The sequence below is a fragment of the Pseudophryne corroboree genome, chromosome 3, assembly GCF_028390025.1.
Source record: "Pseudophryne corroboree isolate aPseCor3 chromosome 3, aPseCor3.hap2, whole genome shotgun sequence".
Taxonomy (NCBI): domain Eukaryota; kingdom Metazoa; phylum Chordata; class Amphibia; order Anura; family Myobatrachidae; genus Pseudophryne; species Pseudophryne corroboree.
This window is the reverse complement of record NC_086446.1, coordinates 547,765,813-547,792,097: the sequence shown is the minus strand read 5'-3', so window position 1 is coordinate 547,792,097 and position 26,285 is coordinate 547,765,813. Positions and strand designations below refer to the sequence as shown.

General features: G+C 33.5%; 23 non-coding genes across 23 annotated transcripts; all 23 read right to left on the bottom strand.

The window, feature by feature from the left end:
- Positions 1 to 1,107: 1,107 nt before the first annotated feature.
- Positions 1,108 to 1,189, bottom strand: TRNAL-UAG (transfer RNA leucine (anticodon UAG)). Its single transcript has one exon. It is a non-coding gene; the product is annotated as a tRNA-Leu (tRNA).
- A 262-nt stretch (positions 1,190 to 1,451) lies between these two features.
- On the bottom strand, positions 1,452 to 1,533 carry TRNAL-AAG (transfer RNA leucine (anticodon AAG)). The gene has a single exon. It is a non-coding gene; the product is annotated as a tRNA-Leu (tRNA).
- A 1,702-nt stretch (positions 1,534 to 3,235) lies between these two features.
- TRNAL-UAG (transfer RNA leucine (anticodon UAG)) lies at positions 3,236 to 3,317 on the bottom strand. The gene has a single exon. It is a non-coding gene; the product is annotated as a tRNA-Leu (tRNA).
- Positions 3,318 to 3,579: 262 nt separating this feature from the next.
- TRNAL-AAG (transfer RNA leucine (anticodon AAG)) lies at positions 3,580 to 3,661 on the bottom strand. The gene has a single exon. It is a non-coding gene; the product is annotated as a tRNA-Leu (tRNA).
- A 1,702-nt stretch (positions 3,662 to 5,363) lies between these two features.
- TRNAL-UAG (transfer RNA leucine (anticodon UAG)) lies at positions 5,364 to 5,445 on the bottom strand. The gene has a single exon. It is a non-coding gene; the product is annotated as a tRNA-Leu (tRNA).
- A 262-nt stretch (positions 5,446 to 5,707) lies between these two features.
- TRNAL-AAG (transfer RNA leucine (anticodon AAG)) lies at positions 5,708 to 5,789 on the bottom strand. The gene has a single exon. It is a non-coding gene; the product is annotated as a tRNA-Leu (tRNA).
- Positions 5,790 to 7,487: 1,698 nt separating this feature from the next.
- Positions 7,488 to 7,569, bottom strand: TRNAL-UAG (transfer RNA leucine (anticodon UAG)). Its single transcript has one exon. It is a non-coding gene; the product is annotated as a tRNA-Leu (tRNA).
- Positions 7,570 to 7,831: 262 nt separating this feature from the next.
- TRNAL-AAG (transfer RNA leucine (anticodon AAG)) lies at positions 7,832 to 7,913 on the bottom strand. The gene has a single exon. It is a non-coding gene; the product is annotated as a tRNA-Leu (tRNA).
- A 1,703-nt stretch (positions 7,914 to 9,616) lies between these two features.
- On the bottom strand, positions 9,617 to 9,698 carry TRNAL-UAG (transfer RNA leucine (anticodon UAG)). Its single transcript has one exon. It is a non-coding gene; the product is annotated as a tRNA-Leu (tRNA).
- A 262-nt stretch (positions 9,699 to 9,960) lies between these two features.
- TRNAL-AAG (transfer RNA leucine (anticodon AAG)) lies at positions 9,961 to 10,042 on the bottom strand. The gene has a single exon. It is a non-coding gene; the product is annotated as a tRNA-Leu (tRNA).
- Positions 10,043 to 11,740: 1,698 nt separating this feature from the next.
- TRNAL-UAG (transfer RNA leucine (anticodon UAG)) lies at positions 11,741 to 11,822 on the bottom strand. Its single transcript has one exon. It is a non-coding gene; the product is annotated as a tRNA-Leu (tRNA).
- A 262-nt stretch (positions 11,823 to 12,084) lies between these two features.
- Positions 12,085 to 12,166, bottom strand: TRNAL-AAG (transfer RNA leucine (anticodon AAG)). The gene has a single exon. It is a non-coding gene; the product is annotated as a tRNA-Leu (tRNA).
- Positions 12,167 to 13,868: 1,702 nt separating this feature from the next.
- On the bottom strand, positions 13,869 to 13,950 carry TRNAL-UAG (transfer RNA leucine (anticodon UAG)). The gene has a single exon. It is a non-coding gene; the product is annotated as a tRNA-Leu (tRNA).
- Positions 13,951 to 14,212: 262 nt separating this feature from the next.
- TRNAL-AAG (transfer RNA leucine (anticodon AAG)) lies at positions 14,213 to 14,294 on the bottom strand. Its single transcript has one exon. It is a non-coding gene; the product is annotated as a tRNA-Leu (tRNA).
- Positions 14,295 to 15,995: 1,701 nt separating this feature from the next.
- TRNAL-UAG (transfer RNA leucine (anticodon UAG)) lies at positions 15,996 to 16,077 on the bottom strand. The gene has a single exon. It is a non-coding gene; the product is annotated as a tRNA-Leu (tRNA).
- Positions 16,078 to 16,339: 262 nt separating this feature from the next.
- On the bottom strand, positions 16,340 to 16,421 carry TRNAL-AAG (transfer RNA leucine (anticodon AAG)). The gene has a single exon. It is a non-coding gene; the product is annotated as a tRNA-Leu (tRNA).
- Positions 16,422 to 18,120: 1,699 nt separating this feature from the next.
- TRNAL-UAG (transfer RNA leucine (anticodon UAG)) lies at positions 18,121 to 18,202 on the bottom strand. Its single transcript has one exon. It is a non-coding gene; the product is annotated as a tRNA-Leu (tRNA).
- Positions 18,203 to 18,464: 262 nt separating this feature from the next.
- Positions 18,465 to 18,546, bottom strand: TRNAL-AAG (transfer RNA leucine (anticodon AAG)). Its single transcript has one exon. It is a non-coding gene; the product is annotated as a tRNA-Leu (tRNA).
- A 2,033-nt stretch (positions 18,547 to 20,579) lies between these two features.
- On the bottom strand, positions 20,580 to 20,661 carry TRNAL-AAG (transfer RNA leucine (anticodon AAG)). Its single transcript has one exon. It is a non-coding gene; the product is annotated as a tRNA-Leu (tRNA).
- Positions 20,662 to 22,359: 1,698 nt separating this feature from the next.
- Positions 22,360 to 22,441, bottom strand: TRNAL-UAG (transfer RNA leucine (anticodon UAG)). Its single transcript has one exon. It is a non-coding gene; the product is annotated as a tRNA-Leu (tRNA).
- Positions 22,442 to 22,703: 262 nt separating this feature from the next.
- Positions 22,704 to 22,785, bottom strand: TRNAL-AAG (transfer RNA leucine (anticodon AAG)). The gene has a single exon. It is a non-coding gene; the product is annotated as a tRNA-Leu (tRNA).
- A 1,701-nt stretch (positions 22,786 to 24,486) lies between these two features.
- On the bottom strand, positions 24,487 to 24,568 carry TRNAL-UAG (transfer RNA leucine (anticodon UAG)). The gene has a single exon. It is a non-coding gene; the product is annotated as a tRNA-Leu (tRNA).
- A 262-nt stretch (positions 24,569 to 24,830) lies between these two features.
- TRNAL-AAG (transfer RNA leucine (anticodon AAG)) lies at positions 24,831 to 24,912 on the bottom strand. The gene has a single exon. It is a non-coding gene; the product is annotated as a tRNA-Leu (tRNA).
- Positions 24,913 to 26,285: the final 1,373 nt, after the last annotated feature.

Below are 26,285 nucleotides of genomic sequence, written 5' to 3'. Positions count from 1 at the left end.
AAAAACACATTGCCATCACTGACTGACATTTTCATAGTAAAATCATTATGGAAGCAGTGGGATTCAGACCCACGCCTCCAGAGAGACTGGAACCTAAATCCAGTGCCTTAGACAACTCGCCCTTGCTACCCCATGGATACTTTTTACTCAAAGCTCAGAGTTATGGATCATATAGTTAAGATTACAAGAAAAAATTGTGTAGTTATAAATCAATACTTGAAAAGAAGTGTCATGTTAAAAGTGTTTAAAATACAAAAATTTAAAAAAGGTACAAAATTAGCAGACATTATTAATTAGAAAGGATTTTTTATTATTGACTTGCTGTTTAGTGGAGAAAAACACTTTGACATCAATGACAGTCATTTTATCTTGAAAATAATTATGACAGCAGTGGAATTTGAACCCATGCCTCCAAACAGACTGGAGCCTTAATGCAGCATCTTAGACCGCTCAGCCACATTTCTACCTTGACTCCATAGCTCATAGTTTATAATTTTACATATTATTTTTACATTTTGTGAAGACTCTTGAAATTATGATAAACTGTTTTAAAATCTAGGGCAGATGATGAACTTTTTAACCTACCAATATTTTATTTTAGCAGCTTAGTGGCCTTAGACAGCTCGGCCATGGTACCAAATGAACACTCTTAGCTCACAGATCTGGGCCATATAGCACAGATTACAGTACAAACATTTTTTGTTTTGTTTTAAATAAATACTTAAAAAGAAGTGTCATACCAAAAGTGTTTAAGTTATGTACAAAATGTTTTGGAAGGTTAAAAAAGTACATCAATTGACATAAAATATTAATGAGAAAGGATTTTTTTATTATTCATTTGCTGTTTAGCAAAGAAAAACACTTTGACATCAATGACTTATTTTTTCTTAGGAAAAATAATTATGGCGGCAGTAGGTTTTGATCCAAAGCCTCCAAAGAAACTGGAACCTTAATCCAGCACCTTAGACACTGCTGATTTTCAGCTCATGCATCTGGATCATATCAATCAGCTATTGAGGAGAAAAGTCTTTATTATTATTGTTTTTCTTATTAGTGGAGAAAAACATTTTGTCATCACTGACTGATGTTTTCATAGTAAAATCATTATGGCAGCAGTGGGATTTGAACCCACGCCTCCAGAGAGACTGGAGCCTAAATCCAGCGCCTTAGACCGCTCGGCCATGCTACCACATGGGCCTGTTTGACCGAATGCTCACAGTTCTGGATCATACAGTTGAGATTACAGGGAAAAAATGTGTTGTTTTAAATCAATACTTGAAAAGAAGTGTCATGTTACAAGTATTTAAAATACAAAAAGTTAAGGAAGCATAAAAAAGGTACAAAATTAGTAGACAATATTAATGAGTAAGGATTTTTTATTATTGATTTGCTGTTTAGTAGAGTAAAACAGTTTGACATCAATAAATGTCATTTTCTCTTGAAAAGAATTATGGCAGCAGTGGGATTTGAACCCACGCCTCCAAAGAGACTGGAGCCTTAATCCAGCACCTTAGACCGCTCGGCCATGCTACCACATATCTATTTTGGCTCCAAAGGTCATAGTTTATTATTTTACATATTATTTTTAAAGTTTGAGAAGACTCTTGAAATTGTGATAAACTGTTTTAAAATCTAGGACAGATGATGAACTTTTCAACCTTCCAATATTTTACTTTAGCAATTTAGTGGCCTTAGTCCGCTCAGCCATGGTACCACATGGACACTCTTAGCTCACAGATCTGGGTCATATAGCTCAGGTTACAGTAAAAACATTTTTTTAAATCAATATTTAAAAAGAAGTGTAATGCAAAAAGTGTTTAAATTATGTATAAAACGTTTTGGAAGGTTAAAAAAAGTACATAAATTGACATAAAATATCAATGAGAAAGGATATTTTTATTATTAATTTGCTGTTTAGTAGAGAAAAAACACTTTGACATCAATTACTTATTTTTTCTCAGGGAAAATAATTATGGCGGCAGTAGGTTTTGAACCAATTCCTCCAAAAAATCTGGAACTTTAATCCAGCACCTTAGACACTGCTGATTTTTAGCTAATGCATCTGGATCATATTGATCAGATGTTGAGGAGAAAGGACTTTATTATTATTGATTTTCTTATTAGTGGAGAAAAACACATTGCCATCACTGACTGACATTTTCATAGTAAAATCATTATGGAAGCAGTGGGATTCAGACCCACGCCTCCAGAGAGACTGGAACCTAAATCCAGTGCCTTAGACCACTCGCCCTTGCTACCCCATGGATACTTTTGACTCAAAGCTCAGAGTTATGGATCATATAGTTAAGATTACAAGAAAAAATTGTGTAGTTATAAATCAATACTTGAAAAGAAGTGTCATGTTAAAAGTGTTTAAAATACAAAAATTTAAAAAAGGTACAAAATTAGCAGACAATATTAATTAGAAAGGATTTTTTATTATTGACTTGCTGTTTAGTGGAGAAAAACACTTTGACATCAATGACAGTCGTTTTATCTTGAAAATAATTATGACAGCAGTGGAATTTGAACCCATGCCTCCAAACAGACTGGAGCCTTAATGCAGCATCTTAGACCGCTCAACCACATTTCTACCTTGACTCCATAGCTCATAGTTTATAATTTTACATATTATTTTTACATTTTGAGAAGACTTTTGCAATTATGATTAACTGTTTTAAAATCTAGGGCAGATGATGAACTTTTTAACCTACCAATATTTTATTTTAGCAGCTTATTGGCCTTAGACCGCTCGGCCATGGTACCAAATGAACACTCTTAGCTCACAGATCTGGGCCATATAGCACAGATTACAGTACAAACATTTTTTTTTTGTTTTAAATAAATACTTAAAAAGAAGTGTCATACCAAAAGTGTTTAAGTTATGTACAAAATGTTTTGAAAGGTTAAAAAAGTACATCAATTGACATAAAATATTAATGAGAAAGGATTTTTTTATTATTCATTTGCTGTTTAGTAAAGAAAAACACTTTGACATCAATGACTTATTTTTTCTTAGGAAAAATAATTATGGCGGCAGTAGGTTTTGATCCAAAGCCTCCAAAGAAACTGGAACCTTAATCCAGCACCTTAGACACTGCTGATTTTTAGCTCATGCATCTGGATCATATCAATCAGCTATTGAGGAGAAAAGTCTTTATTATTATTGTTTTTCTTATTAGTGGAGAAAAACATTTTGTCATCACTGACTGATGTTTTCATAGTAAAATCATTATGGCAGCAGTGGGATTTGAACCCACGCCTCCAGAGAGACTGGAGTCTAAATCCAGCACCTTAGACCGCTCGGCCATGCTACCACATGGACCTGTTTGTCCGAATGCTCACAGTTCTGGATCATACAGTTGAGATTACAGGGAAAAAATGTGTTGTTTTAAATCAATACTTGAAAAGAAGTGTCATGTTACAAGTATTTAAAATACAAAAAGTTAAGGAAGCATAAAAAAGGTACAAAATTAGTAGACAATATTAATGAGTAAGGATTTTTTATTATTGATTTGCTGTTTAGTAGAGTAAAACAGTTTGACATCAATAAATGTCATTTTCTCTTGAAAAGAATTATGGCAGCAGTGGGATTTGAACCCACGCCTCCAAAGAGACTGGAGCCTTAATCCAGCGCCTTAGACCGCTCGGCCATGCTACCACATATCTATTTTGGCTCCAAAGGTCATAGTTTATTATTTTACATATTATTTTTAAAGTTTGAGAAGACTCTTGAAATTGTGATAAACTGTTTTAAAATCTAGGACAGATGATGAACTTTTCAACCTTCCAATATTTTACTTTAGCAATTTAGTGGCCTTAGTCCGCTCAGCCATGGTACCACATGGACACTCTTAGCTCACAGATCTGGGTCATATAGCTCAGGTTACAGTAAAAACATTTTTTTAAATCAATATTTAAAAAGAAGTGTAATGCAAAAAGTGTTTAAATTATGTATAAAACGTTTTGGAAGGTTAAAAAAAGTACATAAATTGACATAAAATATCAATGAGAAAGGATATTTTTATTATTAATTTGCTGTTTAGTAGAGAAAAAACACTTTGACATCAATTACTTATTTTTTCTCAGGGAAAATAATTATGGCGGCAGTAGGTTTTGAACCAATTCCTCCAAAAAATCTGGAACTTTAATCCAGCACCTTAGACACTGCTGATTTTTAGCTAATGCATCTGGATCATATTGATCAGATGTTGAGGAGAAAGGACTTTATTATTATTGATTTTCTTATTAGTGGAGAAAAACACATTGCCATCACTGACTGACATTTTCATAGTAAAATCATTATGGAAGCAGTGGGATTCAGACCCACGCCTCCAGAGAGACTGGAACCTAAATCCAGTGCCTTAGACCACTCGCCCTTGCTACCCCATGGATACTTTTGACTCAAAGCTCAGAGTTATGGATCATATAGTTAAGATTACAAGAAAAAATTGTGTAGTTATAAATCAATACTTGAAAAGAAGTGTCATGTTAAAAGTGTTTAAAATACAAAAATTTAAAAAAGGTACAAAATTAGCAGACAATATTAATTAGAAAGGATTTTTTATTATTGACTTGCTGTTTAGTGGAGAAAAACACTTTGACATCAATGACAGTCGTTTTATCTTGAAAATAATTATGACAGCAGTGGAATTTGAACCCATGCCTCCAAACAGACTGGAGCCTTAATGCAGCATCTTAGACCGCTCAGCCACATTTCTACCTTGACTCCATAGCTCATAGTTTATAATTTTACATATTATTTTTACATTTTGAGAAGACTTTTGCAATTATGATTAACTGTTTTAAAATCTAGGGCAGATGATGAACTTTTTAACCTACCAATATTTTATTTTAGCAGCTTATTGGCCTTAGACCGCTCGGCCATGGTACCAAATGAACACTCTTAGCTCACAGATCTGGGCCATATAGCACAGATTACAGTACAAACATTTTTTTTTTGTTTTAAATAAATACTTAAAAAGAAGTGTCATACCAAAAGTGTTTAAGTTATGTACAAAATGTTTTGAAAGGTTAAAAAAGTACATCAATTGACATAAAATATTAATGAGAAAGGATTTTTTTATTATTCATTTGCTGTTTAGTAAAGAAAAACACTTTGACATCAATGACTTATTTTTTCTTAGGAAAAATAATTATGGCGGCAGTAGGTTTTGATCCAAAGCCTCCAAAGAAACTGGAACCTTAATCCAGCACCTTAGACACTGCTGATTTTTAGCTCATGCATCTGGATCATATCAATCAGCTATTGAGGAGAAAAGTCTTTATTATTATTGTTTTTCTTATTAGTGGAGAAAAACATTTTGTCATCACTGACTGATGTTTTCATAGTAAAATCATTATGGCAGCAGTGGGATTTGAACCCACGCCTCCAGAGAGACTGGAGTCTAAATCCAGCACCTTAGACCGCTCGGCCATACTACCACATGGACCTGTTTGTCCGAATGCTCACAGTTCTGGATCATACAGTTGAGATTACAGGGAAAAAATGTGTTGTTTTAAATCAATACTTGAAAAGAAGTGTCATGTTACAAGTATTTAAAATACAAAAAGTTAAGGAAGCATAAAAAAGGTACAAAATTAGTAGACAATATTAATGAGTAAGGATTTTTTATTATTGATTTGCTGTTTAGTAGAGTAAAACAGTTTGACATCAATAAATGTCATTTTCTCTTGAAAAGAATTATGGCAGCAGTGGGATTTGAACCCACGCCTCCAAAGAGACTGGAGCCTTAATCCAGCGCCTTAGACCGCTCGGCCATGCTACCACATATCTATTTTGGCTCCAAAGGTCATAGTTTATTATTTTACATATTATTTTTAAAGTTTGAGAAGACTCTTGAAATTGTGATAAACTGTTTTAAAATCTAGGACAGATGATGAACTTTTCAACCTTCCAATATTTTACTTTAGCAACTTAGTGGCCTTAGACCGCTCGGCCATGGTACCACATGGACACTCTTAGCTTACAGATCTGGGTCATATAGCTCAGGTTACAGTAAAAACATTTTTTTAAATCAATATTTAAAAAGAAGTGTAATGCAAAAAGTGTTTAAATTATGTACAAAACGTTTTGGAAGGTTAAAAAAGTACATAAATTGACATAAAATATCAATGAGAAAGGATATTTTTATTATTCATTTGCTGTTTAGTAGAGAAAAAACACTTTGACATCAATTACTTATTTTTTCTCAGGGAAAATAATTATGGCGACAGTAGGTTTTGAACCAATTCCTCCAAAGAATCTGGAACTTTAATCCAGCACCTTAGACACTGCTGATTTTTAGCTAATGCATCTGGATCATATTGATCATATGTTGAGGAGAAAGGACTTTATTATTATTGATTTTCTTATTAGTGGAGAAAAACACATTGCCATCACTGACTGACATTTTCATAGTAAAATCATTATGGAAGCAGTGGGACTCAGACCCACGCCTCCAGAGAGACTGGAACCTAAATCCAGTGCCTTAGACCGCTCGCCCTTGCTACCCCATGGATACTTTTGACTCAAAGCTTAGAGTTCTGGATCATATAGTTAAGATTACAAGAAAAAATTGTGTAGTTATAAATCAATACTTGAAAAGAAGTGTCATGTTAAAAGTGTTTAAAATACAAAAATTTAAAAAAGGTGCAAAATTAGCAGACAATATTAATTAGAAAGGATTTTTTATTATTGACTTGCTGTTTAGTGGAGAAAAACACTTTGACATCAATGACAGTCGTTTTATCTTGAAAATAATTATGACAGCAGTGGAATTTGAACCCATGCCTCCAAACAGACTGGTGCCTTAATGCAGCATCTTAGACCGCTCAGCCACATTTCTACCTTGACTCCATAGCTCATAGTTTATAATTTTACATATTATTTTTACATTTTGAGAAGACTCTTGAAATTATGATAAACTGTTTTAAAATCTAGGGCAGATGATGAACTTTTTAACCTACCGTTATTTTATTTTAGCAGCTTAGTGGCCTTAGACCGCTCGGCCATGGTACCAAATGAACACTCTTAGCTCACAGATCTGGGCCATATAGCACAGATTACAGTACAAACATTTTTTTGTTTTAAATAAATACTTAAAAAGAAGTGTCATACCAAAAGTGTTTAAGTTATGCACTAAATGTTTTGGAAGGTTAAAAAAGTACATCAATTGACATAAAATATTAATGAGAAAGGATTTTTTTATTATTCATTTGCTGTTTAGTAAAGAAAAACACTTTGACATCAATGACTTATTTTTTCTTAGGAAAAATAATTATGGCGGCAGTAGGTTTTGATCCAAAGCCTCCAAAGAAACTGGAACCTTAATCCAGCACCTTAGACACTGCTGATTTTTAGCTCATGCATCTGGATCATATCAATCAGCTATTGAGGAGAAAAGTCTTTATTATTATTGTTTTTCTTATTAGTGGAGAAAAACATTTTGTCATCACTGACTGATGTTTTCATAGTAAAATCATTATGGCAGCAGTGGGATTTGAACCCACGTCTCCAGAGAGACTGGAGCCTAAATCCAGCGCCTTAGACCGCTCGGCCATGCTTCCACATGGACCTGTTTGACCGAATGCTCACAGTTCTGGATCATACAGTTGAGATTACAGGGAAAAAATGTGTTGTTTTAAATCAATACTTGAAAAGAAGTGTCATGTTACAAGTATTTAAAATACAAAAAGTTAAGGAAGCATAAAAAAGGTACAAAATTAGTAGACAATATTAATGAGTAAGGATTTTTTATTATTGATTTGCTGTTTAGTAGAGTAAAACAGTTTGACATCAATAAATGTCATTTTCTCTTGAAAATAATTATGGCAGCAGTGGGATTTGAACCCACGCCTCCAAAGAGACTGGAGCCTTAATCCAGCGCCTTAGACCGCTCGGCCATGCTACCACATATCCATTTTGGCTCCAAATGGTCATAGTTTATTATTTTACATATTATTTTTAAAGTTTGAGAAGACTCTTGAAATTGTGATAAACTGTTTTAAAATCTAGGACAGATGATGAACTTTTCAACCTTCCAATATTTTACTTTAGCAACTTAGTGGCCTTAGACCGCTCGGCCATGGTACCACATGGACACTCTTAGCTCACAGATCTGGGTCATATAGCTCAGGTTACAGTAAAAACATTTTTTTAAATCAATATTTAAAAAGAAGTGTAATGCAAAAAGTGTTTAAATTATGTATAAAACGTTTTGGAAGGTTAAAAAAAGTACATAAATTGACATAAAATATCAATGAGAAAGGATATTTTTATTATTAATTTGCTGTTTAGTAGAGAAAAAACACTTTGACATCAATTACTTATTTTTTCTCAGGGAAAATAATTATGGCGGCAGTAGGTTTTGAACCAATTCCTCCAAAAAATCTGGAACTTTAATCCAGCACCTTAGACACTGCTGATTTTTAGCTAATGCATCTGGATCATATTGATCAGATGTTGAGGAGAAAGGACTTTATTATTATTGATTTTCTTATTAGTGGAGAAAAACACATTGCCATCACTGACTGACATTTTCATAGTAAAATCATTATGGAAGCAGTGGGATTCAGACCCACGCCTCCAGAGAGACTGGAACCTAAATCCAGTGCCTTAGACCACTCGCCCTTGCTACCCCATGGATACTTTTGACTCAAAGCTCAGAGTTATGGATCATATAGTTAAGATTACAAGAAAAAATTGTGTAGTTATAAATCAATACTTGAAAAGAAGTGTCATGTTAAAAGTGTTTAAAATACAAAAATTTAAAAAAGGTACAAAATTAGCAGACAATATTAATTAGAAAGGATTTTTTATTATTGACTTGCTGTTTAGTGGAGAAAAACACTTTGACATCAATGACAGTCGTTTTATCTTGAAAATAATTATGACAGCAGTGGAATTTAAACCCATGCCTCCAAACAGACTGGAGCCTTAATGCAGCATCTTAGACCGCTCAGCCACATTTCTACCTTGACTCCATAGCTCATAGTTTATAATTTTACATATTATTTTTACATTTTGAGAAGACTCTTGCAATTATGATTAACTGTTTTAAAATCTAGGGCAGATGATGAACTTTTTAACCTACCAATATTTTATTTTAGCAGCTTAGTGGCCTTAGACCGCTCGGCCATGGTACCAAATGAACACTCTTAGCTCACAGATCTGGGCCATATAGCACAGATTACAGTACAAACATTTTTTTTTTGTTTTAAATAAATACTTAAAAAGAAGTGTCATACCAAAAGTGTTTAAGTTATGTACAAAATGTTTTGGAAGGTTAAAAAAGTACATCAATTGACATAAAATATTAATGAGAAAGGATTTTTTTATTATTCATTTGCTGTTTAGTAAAGAAAAACACTTTGACATCAATGACTTATTTTTTCTTAGGAAAAATAATTATGGCGGCAGTAGGTTTTGATCCAAAGCCTCCAAAGAAACTGGAACCTTAATCCAGCACCTTAGACACTGCTGATTTTTAGCTCATGCATCTGGATCATATCAATCAGCTATTGAGGAGAAAAGTCTTTATTATTATTGTTTTTCTTATTAGTGGAGAAAAACATTTTGTCATCACTGACTGATGTTTTCATAGTAAAATCATTATGGCAGCAGTGGGATTTGAACCCACGCCTCCAGAGAGACTGGAGTCTAAATCCAGCACCTTAGACCGCTCGGCCATGCTACCACATGGACCTGTTTGTCCGAATGCTCACAGTTCTGGATCATACAGTTGAGATTACAGGGAAAAAATGTGTTGTTTTAAATCAATACTTGAAAAGAAGTGTCATGTTACAAGTATTTAAAATACAAAAAGTTAAGGAAGCATAAAAAAGGTACAAAATTAGTAGACAATATTAATGAGTAAGGATTTTTTATTATTGATTTGCTGTTTAGTAGAGTAAAACAGTTTGACATCAATAAATGTCATTTTCTCTTGAAAAGAATTATGGCAGCAGTGGGATTTGAACCCACACCTCCAAAGAGACTGGAGCCTTAATCCAGCGCCTTAGACCGCTCGGCCATGCTACCACATATCTATTTTGGCTCCAAAGGTCATAGTTTATTATTTTACATATTATTTTTAAAGTTTGAGAAGACTCTTGAAATTGTGATAAACTGTTTTAAAATCTAGGACAGATGATGAACTTTTCAACCTTCCAATATTTTACTTTAGCAACTTAGTGGCCTTAGACCGCTCGGCCATGGTACCACATGGACACTCTTAGCTTACAGATCTGGGTCATATAGCTCAGGTTACAGTAAAAACATTTTTTTAAATCAATATTTAAAAAGAAGTGTAATGCAAAAAGTGTTTAAATTATGTACAAAACGTTTTGGAAGGTTAAAAAAGTACATAAATTGACATAAAATATCAATGAGAAAGGATATTTTTATTATTCATTTGCTGTTTAGTAGAGAAAAAACACTTTGACATCAATTACTTATTTTTTCTCAGGGAAAATAATTATGGCGACAGTAGGTTTTGAACCAATTCCTCCAAAGAATCTGGAACTTTAATCCAGCACCTTAGACACTGCTGATTTTTAGCTAATGCATCTGGATCATATTGATCATATGTTGAGGAGAAAGGACTTTATTATTATTGATTTTCTTATTAGTGGAGAAAAACACATTGCCATCACTGACTGACATTTTCATAGTAAAATCATTATGGAAGCAGTGGGACTCAGACCCACGCCTCCAGAGAGACTGGAACCTAAATCCAGTGCCTTAGACCGCTCGCCCTTGCTACCCCATGGATACTTTTGACTCAAAGCTTAGAGTTCTGGATCATATAGTTAAGATTACAAGAAAAAATTGTGTAGTTATAAATCAATACTTGAAAAGAAGTGTCATGTTAAAAGTGTTTAAAATACAAAAATTTAAAAAAGGTGCAAAATTAGCAGACAATATTAATTAGAAAGGATTTTTTATTATTGACTTGCTGTTTAGTGGAGAAAAACACTTTGACATCAATGACAGTCGTTTTATCTTGAAAATAATTATGACAGCAGTGGAATTTGAACCCATGCCTCCAAACAGACTGGTGCCTTAATGCAGCATCTTAGACCGCTCAGCCACATTTCTACCTTGACTCCATAGCTCATAGTTTATAATTTTACATATTATTTTTACATTTTGAGAAGACTCTTGAAATTATGATAAACTGTTTTAAAATCTAGGGCAGATGATGAACTTTTTAACCTACCGATATTTTATTTTAGCAGCTTAGTGGCCTTAGACCGCTCGGCCATGGTACCAAATGAACACTCTTAGCTCACAGATCTGGGCCATATAGCACAGATTACAGTACAAACATTTTTTTGTTTTAAATAAATACTTAAAAAGAAGTGTCATACCAAAAGTGTTTAAGTTATGCACAAAATGTTTTGGAAGGTTAAAAAAGTACATCAATTGACATAAAATATTAATGAGAAAGGATTTTTTTATTATTCATTTGCTGTTTAGTAAAGAAAAACACTTTGACATCAATGACTTATTTTTTCTTAGGAAAAATAATTATGGCGGCAGTAGGTTTTGATCCAAAGCCTCCAAAGAAACTGGAACCTTAATCCAGCACCTTAGACACTGCTGATTTTTAGCTCATGCATCTGGATCATATCAATCAGCTATTGAGGAGAAAAGTCTTTATTATTATTGTTTTTCTTATTAGTGGAGAAAAACATTTTGTCATCACTGACTGATGTTTTCATAGTAAAATCATTATGGCAGCAGTGGGATTTGAACCCACGTCTCCAGAGAGACTGGAGCCTAAATCCAGCGCCTTAGACCGCTCGGCCATGCTTCCACATGGACCTGTTTGACCGAATGCTCACAGTTCTGGATCATACAGTTGAGATTACAGGGAAAAAATGTGTTGTTTTAAATCAATACTTGAAAAGAAGTGTCATGTTACAAGTATTTAAAATACAAAAAGTTAAGGAAGCATAAAAAAGGTACAAAATTAGTAGACAATATTAATGAGTAAGGATTTTTTATTATTGATTTGCTGTTTAGTAGAGTAAAACAGTTTGACATCAATAAATGTCATTTTCTCTTGAAAATAATTATGGCAGCAGTGGGATTTGAACCCACGCCTCCAAAGAGACTGGAGCCTTAATCCAGCGCCTTAGACCGCTCGGCCATGCTACCACATATCTATTTTGGCTCCAAAGGTCATAGTTTATTATTTAACATATTATTTTTAAAGTTTGAGAAGACTCTTGAAATTGTGATAAACTGTTTTAAAATCTAGGACAGATGATGAACTTTTCAACCTTCCAATATTTTACTTTAGCAACTTAGTGGCCTTAGACCGCTCGGCCATGGTACCACATGGACACTCTTAGCTCACAGATCTGGGTCATATAGCTCAGGTTACAGTAAAAACATTTTTTTAAATCAATATTTAAAAAGAAGTGTAATGCAAAAAGTGTTTAAATTATGTACAAAACGTTTTGGAAGGTTAAAAAAGTACATAAATTGACATAAAATATCAATGAGAAAGGATGTTTTTATTATTCATTTGCTGTTTAGTAGAGAAAAAACACTTTGACATCAATTACTTATTTTTTCTCAGGGAAAATAATTATGGCGGCAGTAGGTTTTGAACCAATTCCTCCAAAGAATCTGGAACTTTAATCCAGCACCTTAGACACTGCTGATTTTTAGCTAATGCATCTGGATCATATTGATCAGATGTTGAGGAGAAAGGACTTTATTATTATTGATTTTCTTATTAGTGGAGAAAAACACATTGCCATCACTGACTGACATTTTCATAGTAAAATCATTATGGAAGCAGTGGGATTCAGACCCACGCCTCCAGAGAGACTGGAACCTAAATCCAGTGCCTTAGACCACTCGCCCTTGCTACCCCATGGATACTTTTTACTCAAAGCTCAGAGTTATGGATCATATAGTTAAGATTACAAGAAAAAATTGTGTAGTTATAAATCAATACTTGAAAAGAAGTGTCATGTTAAAAGTGTTTAAAATACAAAAATTTAAAAAAGGTACAAAATTAGCAGACATTATTAATTAGAAAGGATTTTTTATTATTGACTTGCTGTTTAGTGGAGAAAAACACTTTGACATCAATGACAGTCATTTTATCTTGAAAATAATTATGACAGCAGTGGAATTTGAACCCATGCCTCCAAACAGACTGGAGCCTTAATGCAGCATCTTAGACCGCTCAGCCACATTTCTACCTTGACTCCATAGCTCATAGTTTATAATTTTACATATTATTTTTACATTTTGTGAAGACTCTTGAAATTATGATAAACTGTTTTAAAATCTAGGGCAGATGATGAACTTTTTAACCTACCAATATTTTATTTTAGCAGCTTAGTGGCCTTAGACAGCTCGGCCATGGTACCAAATGAACACTCTTAGCTCACAGATCTGGGCCATATAGCACAGATTACAGTACAAACATTTTTTGTTTTGTTTTAAATAAATACTTAAAAAGAAGTGTCATACCAAAAGTGTTTAAGTTATGTACAAAATGTTTTGGAAGGTTAAAAAAGTACATCAATTGACATAAAATATTAATGAGAAAGGATTTTTTTATTATTCATTTGCTGTTTAGTAAAGAAAAACACTTTGACATCAATGACTTATTTTTTCTTAGGAAAAATAATTATGGCGGCAGTAGGTTTTGATCCAAAGCCTCCAAAGAAACTGGAACCTTAATCCAGCACCTTAGACACTGCTGATTTTCAGCTCATGCATCTGGATCATATCAATCAGCTATTGAGGAGAAAAGTCTTTATTATTATTGTTTTTCTTATTAGTGGAGAAAAACATTTTGTCATCACTGACTGATGTTTTCATAGTAAAATCATTATGGCAGCAGTGGGATTTGAACCCACGCCTCCAGAGAGACTGGAGCCTAAATCCAGCGCCTTAGACCGCTCGGCCATGCTACCACATGGACCTGTTTGACCGAATGCTCACAGTTCTGGATCATACAGTTGAGATTACAGGGAAAAAATGTGTTGTTTTAAATCAATACTTGAAAAGAAGTGTCATGTTACAAGTATTTAAAATACAAAAAGTTAAGGAAGCATAAAAAAGGTACAAAATTAGTAGACAATATTAATGAGTAAGGATTTTTTATTATTGATTTGCTGTTTAGTAGAGTAAAACAGTTTGACATCAATAAATGTCATTTTCTCTTGAAAAGAATTATGGCAGCAGTGGGATTTGAACCCACGCCTCCAAAGAGACTGGAGCCTTAATCCAGCGCCTTAGACCGCTCGGCCATGCTACCACATATCTATTTTGGCTCCAAAGGTCATAGTTTATTATTTTACATATTATTTTTAAAGTTTGAGAAGACTCTTGAAATTGTGATAAACTGTTTTAAAATCTAGGACAGATGATGAACTTTTCAACCTTCCAATATTTTACTTTAGCAATTTAGTGGCCTTAGTCCGCTCAGCCATGGTACCACATGGACACTCTTAGCTCACAGATCTGGGTCATATAGCTCAGGTTACAGTAAAAACATTTTTTTAAATCAATATTTAAAAAGAAGTGTAATGCAAAAAGTGTTTAAATTATGTATAAAACGTTTTGGAAGGTTAAAAAAAGTACATAAATTGACATAAAATATCAATGAGAAAGGATATTTTTATTATTAATTTGCTGTTTAGTAGAGAAAAAACACTTTGACATCAATTACTTATTTTTTCTCAGGGAAAATAATTATGGCGGCAGTAGGTTTTGAACCAATTCCTCCAAAAAATCTGGACCTTTAATCCAGCACCTTAGACACTGCTGATTTTTAGCTAATGCATCTGGATCATATTGATCAGATGTTGAGGAGAAAGGACTTTATTATTATTGATTTTCTTATTAGTGGAGAAAAACACATTGCCATCACTGACTGACATTTTCATAGTAAAATCATTATGGAAGCAGTGGGATTCAGACCCACGCCTCCAGAGAGACTGGAACCTAAATCCAGTGCCTTAGACCACTCGCCCTTGCTACCCCATGGATACTTTTGACTCAAAGCTCAGAGTTATGGATCATATAGTTAAGATTACAAGAAAAAATTGTGTAGTTATAAATCAATACTTGAAAAGAAGTGTCATGTTAAAAGTGTTTAAAATACAAAAATTTAAAAAAGGTACAAAATTAGCAGACAATATTAATTAGAAAGGATTTTTTATTATTGACTTGCTGTTTAGTGGAGAAAAACACTTTGACATCAATGACAGTCGTTTTATCTTGAAAATAATTATGACAGCAGTGGAATTTGAACCCATGCCTCCAAACAGACTGGAGCCTTAATGCAGCATCTTAGACCGCTCAGCCACATTTCTACCTTGACTCCATAGCTCATAGTTTATAATTTTACATATTATTTTTACATTTTGAGAAGACTCTTGCAATTATGATTAACTGTTTTAAAATCTAGGGCAGATGATGAACTTTTTAACCTACCAATATTTTATTTTAGCAGCTTAGTGGCCTTAGACCGCTCGGCCATGGTACCAAATGAACACTCTTAGCTCACAGATCTGGGCCATATAGCACAGATTACAGTACAAACATTTTTTTTTGTTTTAAATAAATACTTAAAAAGAAGTGTCATACCAAAAGTGTTTAAGTTATGTACAAAATGTTTTGGAAGGTTAAAAAAGTACATCAATTGACATAAAATATTAATGAGAAAGGATTTTTTTATTATTCATTTGCTGTTTAGTAAAGAAAAACACTTTGACATCAATGACTTATTTTTTCTTAGGAAAAATAATTATGGCGGCAGTAGGTTTTGATCCAAAGCCTCCAAAGAAACTGGAACCTTAATCCAGCACCTTAGACACTGCTGATTTTTAGCTCATGCATCTGGATCATATCAATCAGCTATTGAGGAGAAAAGTCTTTATTATTATTGTTTTTCTTATTAGTGGAGAAAAACATTTTGTCATCACTGACTGATGTTTTCATAGTAAAATCATTATGGCAGCAGTGGGATTTGAACCCACGCCTCCAGAGAGACTGGAGTCTAAATCCAGCACCTTAGACCGCTCGGCCATGCTACCACATGGACCTGTTTGTCCGAATGCTCACAGTTCTGGATCATACAGTTGAGATTACAGGGAAAAAATGTGTTGTTTTAAATCAATACTTGAAAAGAAGTGTCATGTTACAAGTATTTAAAATACAAAAAGTTAAGGAAGCATAAAAAAGGTACAAAATTAGTAGACAATATTAATGAGTAAGGATTTTTTATTATTGATTTGCTGTTTAGTAGAGTAAAACAGTTTGACATCAATAAATGTCATTTTCTCTTGAAAAGAATTATGGCAGCAGTGGGATTTGAACCCACGCCTCCAAAGAGACTGGAGCCTTAATCCAGCGCCTTAGACCGCTCGGCCATGCTACCACATATCTATTTTGGCTCCAAAGGTCATAGTTTATTATTTTACATATTATTTTTAAAGTTTGAGAAGACTCTTGAAATTGTGATAAACTGTTTTAAAATCTAGGACAGATGATGAACTTTTCAACCTTCCAATATTTTACTTTAGCAACTTAGTGGCCTTAGACCGCTCGGCCATGGTACCACATGGACACTCTTAGCTCACAGATCTGGGTCATATAGCTCAGGTTACAGTAAAAACATTTTTTTAAATCAATATTTAAAAAGAAGTGTAATGCAAAAAGTGTTTAAATTATGTACAAAACGTTTTGGAAGGTTAAAAAAGTACATAAATTGACATAAAATATCAATGAGAAAGGATATTTTTTTTATTAATTTGCTGTTTAGTAGAGAAAAAACACTTTGACATCAATGACTTATTTTTTCTCAGGGAAAATAATTATGGCAGCAGTAGGTTTTGAACCAATTCCTCCAAAGAATCTGGAACTTTAATCCAGCACCTTAGACACTGCTGATTTTTAGGTAATGCATCTGGATCATATTGATCAGATGTTGAGGAGAAAGGACTTTATTATTATTGATTTTCTTATTAGTGGAGAAAAACACATTGCCATCACTGACTGACATTTTCATAGTAAAATCATTATGAATGCAGTGGGATTCGGACCCACGCCTCCAGAGAGACTGGAACCTAAATCCAGTGCCTTAGACCGCTTGCCCTTGCTACCCCATGGATACTTTTGACTCAAAGCTCAGAGTTCTGGATCATATAGTTAAGATTACAAGAAAAAATTGTGTAGTTATAAATCAATACTTGAAAAGAAGTGTCATGTTAAAAGTGTTTAAAATACAAAAATTTTAAAAAGGTGCAAAATTAGCAGACAATATTAATTAGAAAGGATTTTTTATTATTGACTTGCTGTTTAGTGGAGAAAAACACTTTGACATCAATGACAGTCGTTTTATCTTGAAAATAATTATGACAGCAGTGGAATTTGAACCCATGCCTCCAAACAGACTGGAGCCTTAATGCAGCATCTTAGACCGCTCAGCCACATTTCTACCTTGACTCCATAGCTCATAGTTTATAATTTTACATATTATTTTTACATTTTGAGAAGACTCTTGAAATTATGATACACTGTTTTAAAATCTAGGGCAGATGATGAACTTTTTAACCTACCAATATTTTATTTTAGCAGCTTAGTGGCCTTAGACCGCTCGGCCATGGTACCAAATGAACACTCTTAGCTCACAGATCTGGGCCATATAGCACAGATTACAGTACAAACATTTTTTTTTGTTTTAAATAAATTCTTAAAAAGAAGTGTCATACCAAAAGTGTTTAAGTTATGTACAAAATGTTTTGGAAGGTTAAAAAAGTACATCAATTGACATAAAATATTAATGAGAAAGGATTTTTTTATTATTCATTTGCTGTTTAGTAAAGAAAAACACTTTGACATCAATGACTTATTTTTTCTTAGGAAAAATAATTATGGCGGCAGTAGGTTTTGATCCAAAGCCTCCAAAGAAACTGGAACCTTAATCCAGTACCTTAGACACTGCTGATTTTTAGCTCATGCATCTGGATCATATCAATCAGCTATTGAGGAGAAAAGTCTTTATTATTATTGTTTTTTTATTAGTGGAGAAAAACATTTTGTCATCACTGACTGATGTTTTCATAGTAAAATCATTATGGCAGCAGTGGGATTTGAACCCACGCCTCCAGAGAGACTGGAGCCTAAATCCAGCGCCTTAGACCGCTCGGCCATGCTACCACATGGACCTGTTTGACCGAATGCTCACAGTTCTGGATCATACAGTTGAGATTACAGGGAAAAAATGTGTTGTTTTAAATCAATACTTGAAAAGAAGTGTCATGTTACAAGTATTTAAAATACAAAAAGTTAAGGAAGCATAAAAAAGGTACAAAATTAGTAGACAATATTAATGAGTAAGGATTTTTTATTATTGATTTGCTGTTTAGTAGAGTAAAACAGTTTGACATCAATAAATGTCATTTTCTCTTGAAAATAATTATGGCAGCAGTGGGATTTGAACCCACGCCTCCAAAGAGACTGGAGCCTTAATCCAGCGCCTTAGACCGCTCGGCCATGCTACCACATATCTATTTTGGCTCCAAAGGTCATAGTTTATTATTTTACATATTATTTTTAAAGTTTGAGAAGACTCTTGAAATTGTGATAAACTGTTTTAAAATCTAGGACAGATGATGAACTTTTCAACCTTCCAATATTTTACTTTAGCAACTTAGTGGCCTTAGACCTCTCGACCATGGTACCACATGGACACTCTTAGCTCACAGATCTGGGTCATATAGCTCAGGTTACAGTAAAAACATTTTTTTAAATCAATATTTAAAAAGAAGTGTAATGCAAAAAGTGTTTAAATTATGTACAAAACGTTTTGGAAGGTTAAAAAAGTACATCAATTGACATAAAATATTAATGAGAAAGGATATTTTTATTATTCATTTGCTGTTTAGTAGAGAAAAAACACTTTGACATCAATTACTTATTTTTTCTCAGGGAAAATAATTATGGCGGCAGTAGGTTTTGAACCAATTCCTCCAAAGAATCTGGAACTTTAATGCAGCACCTTAGACACTGCTAATTTTTAGCTAATGCATCTGGATCATATTGATCAGATGTTGAGGAGAAAGGACTTTATTGTTATTGATTTTCTTATTAGTGGAGAAAAACACATTGCCATCACTGACTGACATTTTCATAGTAAAATCATTATGGAAGCAGTGGGATTCAGACCCACGCCTCCAGAGAGACTGGAACCTAAATCCAGTGCATTAGACCGCTCGCCCTTGCTACCCCATGGATACTTTTGACTCAAAGCTCAGAGTTCTAGATCATATAGTTAAGATTACAAGAAAAAATTGTGTAGTTATAAATCAATACTTGAAAAGAAGTGTCATGTTAAAAGTGTTTAAAAAATTTAAAAAAGGTACAAAATTAGCAGACAATATTAATTAGAAAGGATTTTTTATTATTGACTTGCTGTTTAGTGGAGAAAAACACTTTGACATCAATGACAGTCGTTTTATCTTGAAAATAATTATGACAGCAGTGGAATTTGAACCCATGCCTCCAAACAGACTGGAGCCTTAATGGAGCATCTTAGACCGCTCAGCCACATTTCTACCTTGACTCCATAGCTCATAGTTTATAATTTTACATATTATTTTTACATTTTGAGAAGACTCTTGAAATTATGATAAACTGTTTTAAAATCTAGGGCAGATGATGAACTTTTTAACCTACCAATATTTTATTTTAGCAGCTTAGTGGCCTTAGACCGCTCGGCCATGGTACCAAATGAACACTCTTAGCTCACAGATCTGGGCCATATAGCACAGATTACAGTACAAACATTTTTTTTTAAATAAATACTTAAAAAGAAGTGTCATACCAAAAGTGTTTAAGTTATGTACAAAATGTTTTGGAAGGTTAAAAAAGTACATAAATTGACATAAAATATTAATGAGAAAGGATTTTTTTATTATTCATTTGCTGTTTAGTAAAGAAAAACACTTTGACATCAATGACTTATTTTTTCTTAGGAAAAATAATTATGGCGGCAGTAGGTTTTGATCCAAAGCCTCCAAAGAAACTGGAACCTTAATCCAGCGCCTTAGACACTGCTGATTTTTAGCTCATGCATCTGGATCATATCAATCAGCTATTGAGGAGAAAAGTCTTTATTATTATTGTTTTTCTTATTAGTGGAGAAAAACATTTTGTCATCACTGACTGATGTTTTCATAGTAAAATCATTATGGCAGCAGTGGGATTTGAACCCACGCCTCCAGAGAGACTGGAGCCTAAAGCCAGCACCTTAGACCGCTCGGCCGTGCTACCACATGAACCTATCTGACTGAATGCTCACAGTTCTGGATCATACAGTTGAGATTACAGGAAAAAAATGTGTTGTTTTAAATCAATACTTGAAAAGAAGTGTCATGTTACAAGTATTTAAAATACAAAAAGTTAAGGAAGCATAAAAAAGGTACAAAATTAGTAGACAATATTAATGAGTAAGGATTTTTTATTATTGATTTGCTGTTTAGTAGAGTAAAACAGTTTGACATCAATAAATGTCATTTTCTCTTGAAAATAATTATGGCAGTAGTGGGATTTGAACCCACACCTCCAAAGAGACTGGAGCCTTAATCCAGCACCTTAGACCGCTCGGCCATGCTACCATATATCTATTTAGCTCTAAAGGTCATAGTTTATTATTTTACATATTATTTTAAAATTTGAGAAGACTCTTGAAATTGTGATAAACTGTTTTAAAATCTAGGACAGATGATGAACTTTTCAACCTTCCAATATTTTACTTTAGCAACTTAGTGGCCTTAGACCGCTCGGCCATGGTACCACCTGGACACTATTAGCTCACAGATCTGGGTCATATAGCTCAGGTTACAGTAAAAACATTTTTTTAAATCAATATTTAAAAAGAAGTGTAATGCAAAAAGTGTTTAAATTATGTACAAAACGTTTTGGAAGGTTAAAAAAGTACATAAATTGACATAAAATATCAATGAGAAAGGATATTTTTATTATTCATTTGCTGTTTAGTAGAGAAAAAACACTTTGACATCAATTACTTATTTTTTCTCAGGGAAAATAATTATGGCGGCAGTAGGTTTTGAACAAATTCCTCCAAAGAATCTGGAACTTTAATCCAGCACCTTAGACACTGCTGATTTTTAGCTAATGCATCTGGATCATATTGATCAGAAGTTGAGGAGAAAGGACTTTATTATTATTGATTTTCTTATTAGTGGAGAAAAACACATTGCCATCACTGACTGACATTTTCATAGTAAAAGCATTATGGAAGCAGTGGGATTCAGACCCACGCCTCCAGAGAGACTGGAACCTAAATCCAGTGCCTTAGACCGCTCGCCCTTGCTACCCCATGGATACTTTTGACTCAAAGCTCAGAGTTCTGGATCATATAGTTAAGATTACAAAAAAAAAATTGTGTAGTTATAAATCAATACTTGAAAAGAAGTGTCATGTTAAAAGTGTTTAAAATACAAAAATTTTAAAAAGGTACAAAATTAGCAGACAATATTAATTAGAAAGGATTTTTTATTATTGACTTGCTGTTTAGTGGAGAAAAACACTTTGACATCAATGACAGTCTTTTTATCTTGAAAATAATTATGACAGCAGTGGAATTTGAACCCATGCCTCCAAACAGACTGGAGCCTTAATGCAGCATCTTAGACCGCTCAGCCACATTTCTACCTTGACTCCATAGCTCATAGTTTATAATTTTACATATTATTTTTACATTTTGAGAAGACTCTTGAAATTATGATAAACTGTTTTAAAATCTAGGGCAGATGATGAACTTTTTAACCTACCAATATTTTATTTTAGCAGCTTAGTGGCCTTAGACCGCTCGGCCATGGTACCAAATGAACACTCTTAGCTCACAGATCTGGGCCATATAGCACAGATTACAGTACAAACGTTTTTTTTGTTTTAAATAAATACTTAAAAAGAAGTGTCATACCAAAAGTGTTTAAGTTATGTACAAAATGTTTTGGAAGGTTAAAAAAGTACATCAATTGACATAAAATATTAATGAGAAATGATTTTTTTATTATTCATTTGCTGTTTAGTAAAGAAAAACACTTTGACATCAATGACTTATTTTTTCTTAGGAAAAATAATTATGGCGGCAGTAGGTTTTGATCCTAAGCCTCCAAAGAAACTGGAACCTTAATCCAGCACCTTAGACACTGCTGATTTTTAGCTCATGCATCTGGATCATATCAATCAGCTATTGTGGAGAAAAGTCTTTATTATTATTGTTTTTCTTATTAGTGGAGAAAGACATTTTGTCATCACTGACTGATGTTTTCATAGTAAAATCATTATGGCAGCAGTGGGATTTGAACCCACGCCTCCAGAGAGACTGGAGCCTAAATCCAGCGCCTTAGACCGCTCGGCCATGCTACCACATGGACCTGTTTGACCGAATGCTCACAGTTCTGGATCATACAGTTGAGATTACAGGGAAAAAATGTGTTGTTTTAAATCAATACTTGAAAAGAAGTGTCATGTTACAAGTATTTAAAATACAAAAAGTTAAGGAAGCATAAAAAAGGTACAAAATTAGTAGACAATATTAATGAGTAAGGATTTTTTATTATTGATTTGCTGTTTAGTAGAGTAAAACAGTTTGACATCAATAAATGTCATTTTCTCTTGAAAATAATTATGGCAGCAGTGGGATTTGAACCCACGCCTCCAAAGAGACTGGAGCCTTAATCCAGCGCCTTAGACCGCTCGGCCATGCTACCACATATCTATTTTGGCTCCAAAGGTCATAGTTTATTATTTTACATATTATTTTTAAAGTTTGAGAATACTCTTGAAATTGTGATAAACTGTTTTAAAATCTAGGACAGATGATGAACTTTTCAACCTTCCAATATTTTACTTTAGCAACTTAGTGGCCTTAGTCTGCTCGGCCATGGTACCACGTGGACACTCTTAGCTCACAGATCTGGGTCATATAGCTCAGGTTACAGTAAAAACATTTTTTTAAATCAATATTTAAAAAGAAGTGTAAAGCAAAAAGTGTTTAAATTATGTACAAAACGTTTTGGAAGGTTAAAAAAGTACATAAATTGAAATAAAATATCAATGAGAAAGGATATTTTTATTATTCATTTGCTGTTTAGTAGATAAAAAACACTTTGACATCAATTACTTATTTTTTCTCAGGGAAAATAATTATGGCGGCAGTAGGTTTTGAACCAATTCCTCCAAAGAATCCGGAACTTTAATCCAGCACCTTAGACACTGCTGATTTTTAGCTAATGCATCTGGATCATATTGATCAGATGTTGAGGAGAAAGGACTTTATTATTATTGATTTTCTTATTAGTGGAGAAAAACACATTGCCATCACTGACTGACATTTTCATAGTAAAAGCATTATGGAAGCAGTAGGATTCAGACCCACGCCTCCAGAGAGACTGGAACCTAAATCCAGTGCCTTAGACCGCTCGCACTTGCTACCCTATGGATACTTTTGACTCAAAGCTCAGAGTTCTGGATCATATAGTTAAGATTACAAGAAAAAATTGTGTAGTTATAAATCAATACTTGAAAAGAAGTGTCATGTTAAAAGTGTTTAAAATACAAAAATTTAAAAAAGGTACAAAATTAGCAGACAATATTAATTAGAAAGGATTTTTTGTTATTGACTTGCTGTTTAGTGGAGAAAAACACTTTGACATCAATGACAGTCGTTTTATCTTGAAAATAATTATGACAGCAGTGTAATTTGAACCCACGCCTCCAAACAGACTGGAGCCTTAATGCAGCATCTTAGACCGCTCAGCCACATTTCTACCTTGACTCCATAGCTCATAGTTTATAATTTTACATATTATTTTTACATTTTGAGAAGACTCTTGAAATTATGATAAACTGTTTTAAAATCTAGGGCAGATGATGAACTTTTTAACCTACCAATATTTTATTTTAGCAGCTTAGTGGCCTTAGACCGCTCGGCCATGGTACCAAATGAACACTCTTAGCTCACAGATCTGGGCCATATAGCACAGATTACAGTACAAACATTTTTCTTTTGTTTTAAATAAATACTTAAAAAGAAGTGTCATACCAAAAGTGTTTAAGTTATGTACAAAATGTTTTGGAAGGTTAAAAAAGTACATCAATTGACATAAAATATTAATGAGAAAGGATTTTTTTATTATTCATTTGCTGTTTAGTAAAGAAAAACACTTTGACATCAATGACTTATTTTTTCTTAGGAAAAATAATTATGGCGGCAGTAGGTTTTGATCCAAAGCCTCCAAAGAAACTGGAACCTTAATCCAGCGCCTTAGACACTGCTGATTTTTAGCTCATGCATCTGGATCATATCAATCAGCTATTGAGGAGAAAAGTCTTTATTATTATTGTTTTTCTTATTAGTGGAGAAAAACATTTTGTCATCACTGACTGATGTTTTCATAGTAAAATCATTATGGCAGCAGTGGGATTTGAACCCACGCCTCCAGAGAGACTGGAGCCTAAATCCAGCGCCTTAGACCGCTCGGCCATGCTACCACATGGACCTGTCTGACTGAATGCTCACAGTTCAGGATCATACAGTTGAGATTACAGGAAAAAAATGTGTTGTTTTAAATCAATACTTGAAAAGAAGTGTCATGTTACAAGTATTTAAAATACAAAAAGTTAAGGAAGCATAAAAAAGGTACAAAATTAGTAGACAATATTAATGAGTAAGGAATTTTTATTATTGATTTGCTGTTTAGTAGAGTAAAACAGTTTGACATCAATAAATGTCATTTTCTCTTGAAAATAATTATGGCAGCAGTGGGATTTGAACCCACGCCTCCAAAAAGACCGGAACCTTAATCCAGCGCCTTAGACCGCTCGGCCATGCTACCACATATCTATTTTGGCTCCAAAGGTCATAGTTTATTATTTTACATATTATTTTTAAAGTTTGAGAAGACTCTTGAAATTGTGATAAACTGTTTTAAAATCTAGGACAGATGATGAACTTTTCAACCTTCCAATATTTTACTTTAGCAACTTAGTGGCCTTAGACCGCTCGGCCATGGTACCACATGGACACTCTTAGCTCACAGATCTGGGTCATATAGCTCAGGTTACAGTAAAAACATTTTTTTAAATCAATATTTAAAAAAAAGTGTAATGCAAAAAGTGTTTAAATTATGTACAAAACGTTTTGGAAGGTTAAAAAAGTACATAAATTGACATAAAATATCAATGAGAAAGGATATTTTTATTATTCATTTGCTGTTTAGTAGAGAAAAAACACTTTGACATCAATTACTTATTTTTTCTCAGGGAAAATAATTATGGCGGCAGTAGGTTTTGAACCAATTCCTCCAAAGAATCTGGAACTTTAATCCAGCACCTTAGACACTGCTGATTTTTAGCTAATGCATCTGGATCATATTGATCAGATGTTGAGGAGAAAGGACTTTATTATTATTGATTTTCTTATTAGTGGAGAAAAACACATTGCCGTTACTGACTGACATTTTCATAGTAAAAGCATTATGGAAGCAGTGGGATTCAGACCCACGCCTCCAGAGAGACTGGAACCTAAATCCAGTGCCTTAGACCGCTCGCCCTTGCTACCCCATGGATACTTTTGACTCAAAGCTCAGAGTTCTGGATCATATAGTTAAGATTACAAGAAAAAATTGTGTAGTTATAAATCAATACTTGAAAAGAAGTGTCATGTTAAAAGTGTTTAAAATACAAAAATTTAAAAAAGGTACAAAATTAGCAGACAATATTAATTAGAAAAGATTTTTTGTTATTGACTTGCTGTTTAGTGGAGAAAAACACTTTGACATCAATGACAGTCGTTTTATCTTAAAAATAATTATGACAGCAGTGTAATTTGAACCCATGCCTCCAAACAGACTGGAGCGTTAATGCAGCATCTTAGACCGCTCAGCCACATTTCTACCTTGACTCCATAGCTCATAGTTTATAATTTTACATATTATTTTTACATTTTGAGAAGACTTGAAATTATGATAAACTGTTTTAAAATCTAGGGCAGATGATGAACTTTTTAACCTACCAATATTTTATTTTAGCAGCTTAGTGGCCTTAGACCGCTCGGCCATGGTACCAAATGAACACTCTTAGCTCACAGATCTGGGCCATATAGCACAGATTACAGTACAAACATTTTTCTTTTGTTTTAAATAAATACTTAAAAAGAAGTGTCATACCAAAAGTGTTTAAGTTATGTACAAAATGTTTTGGAAGGTTA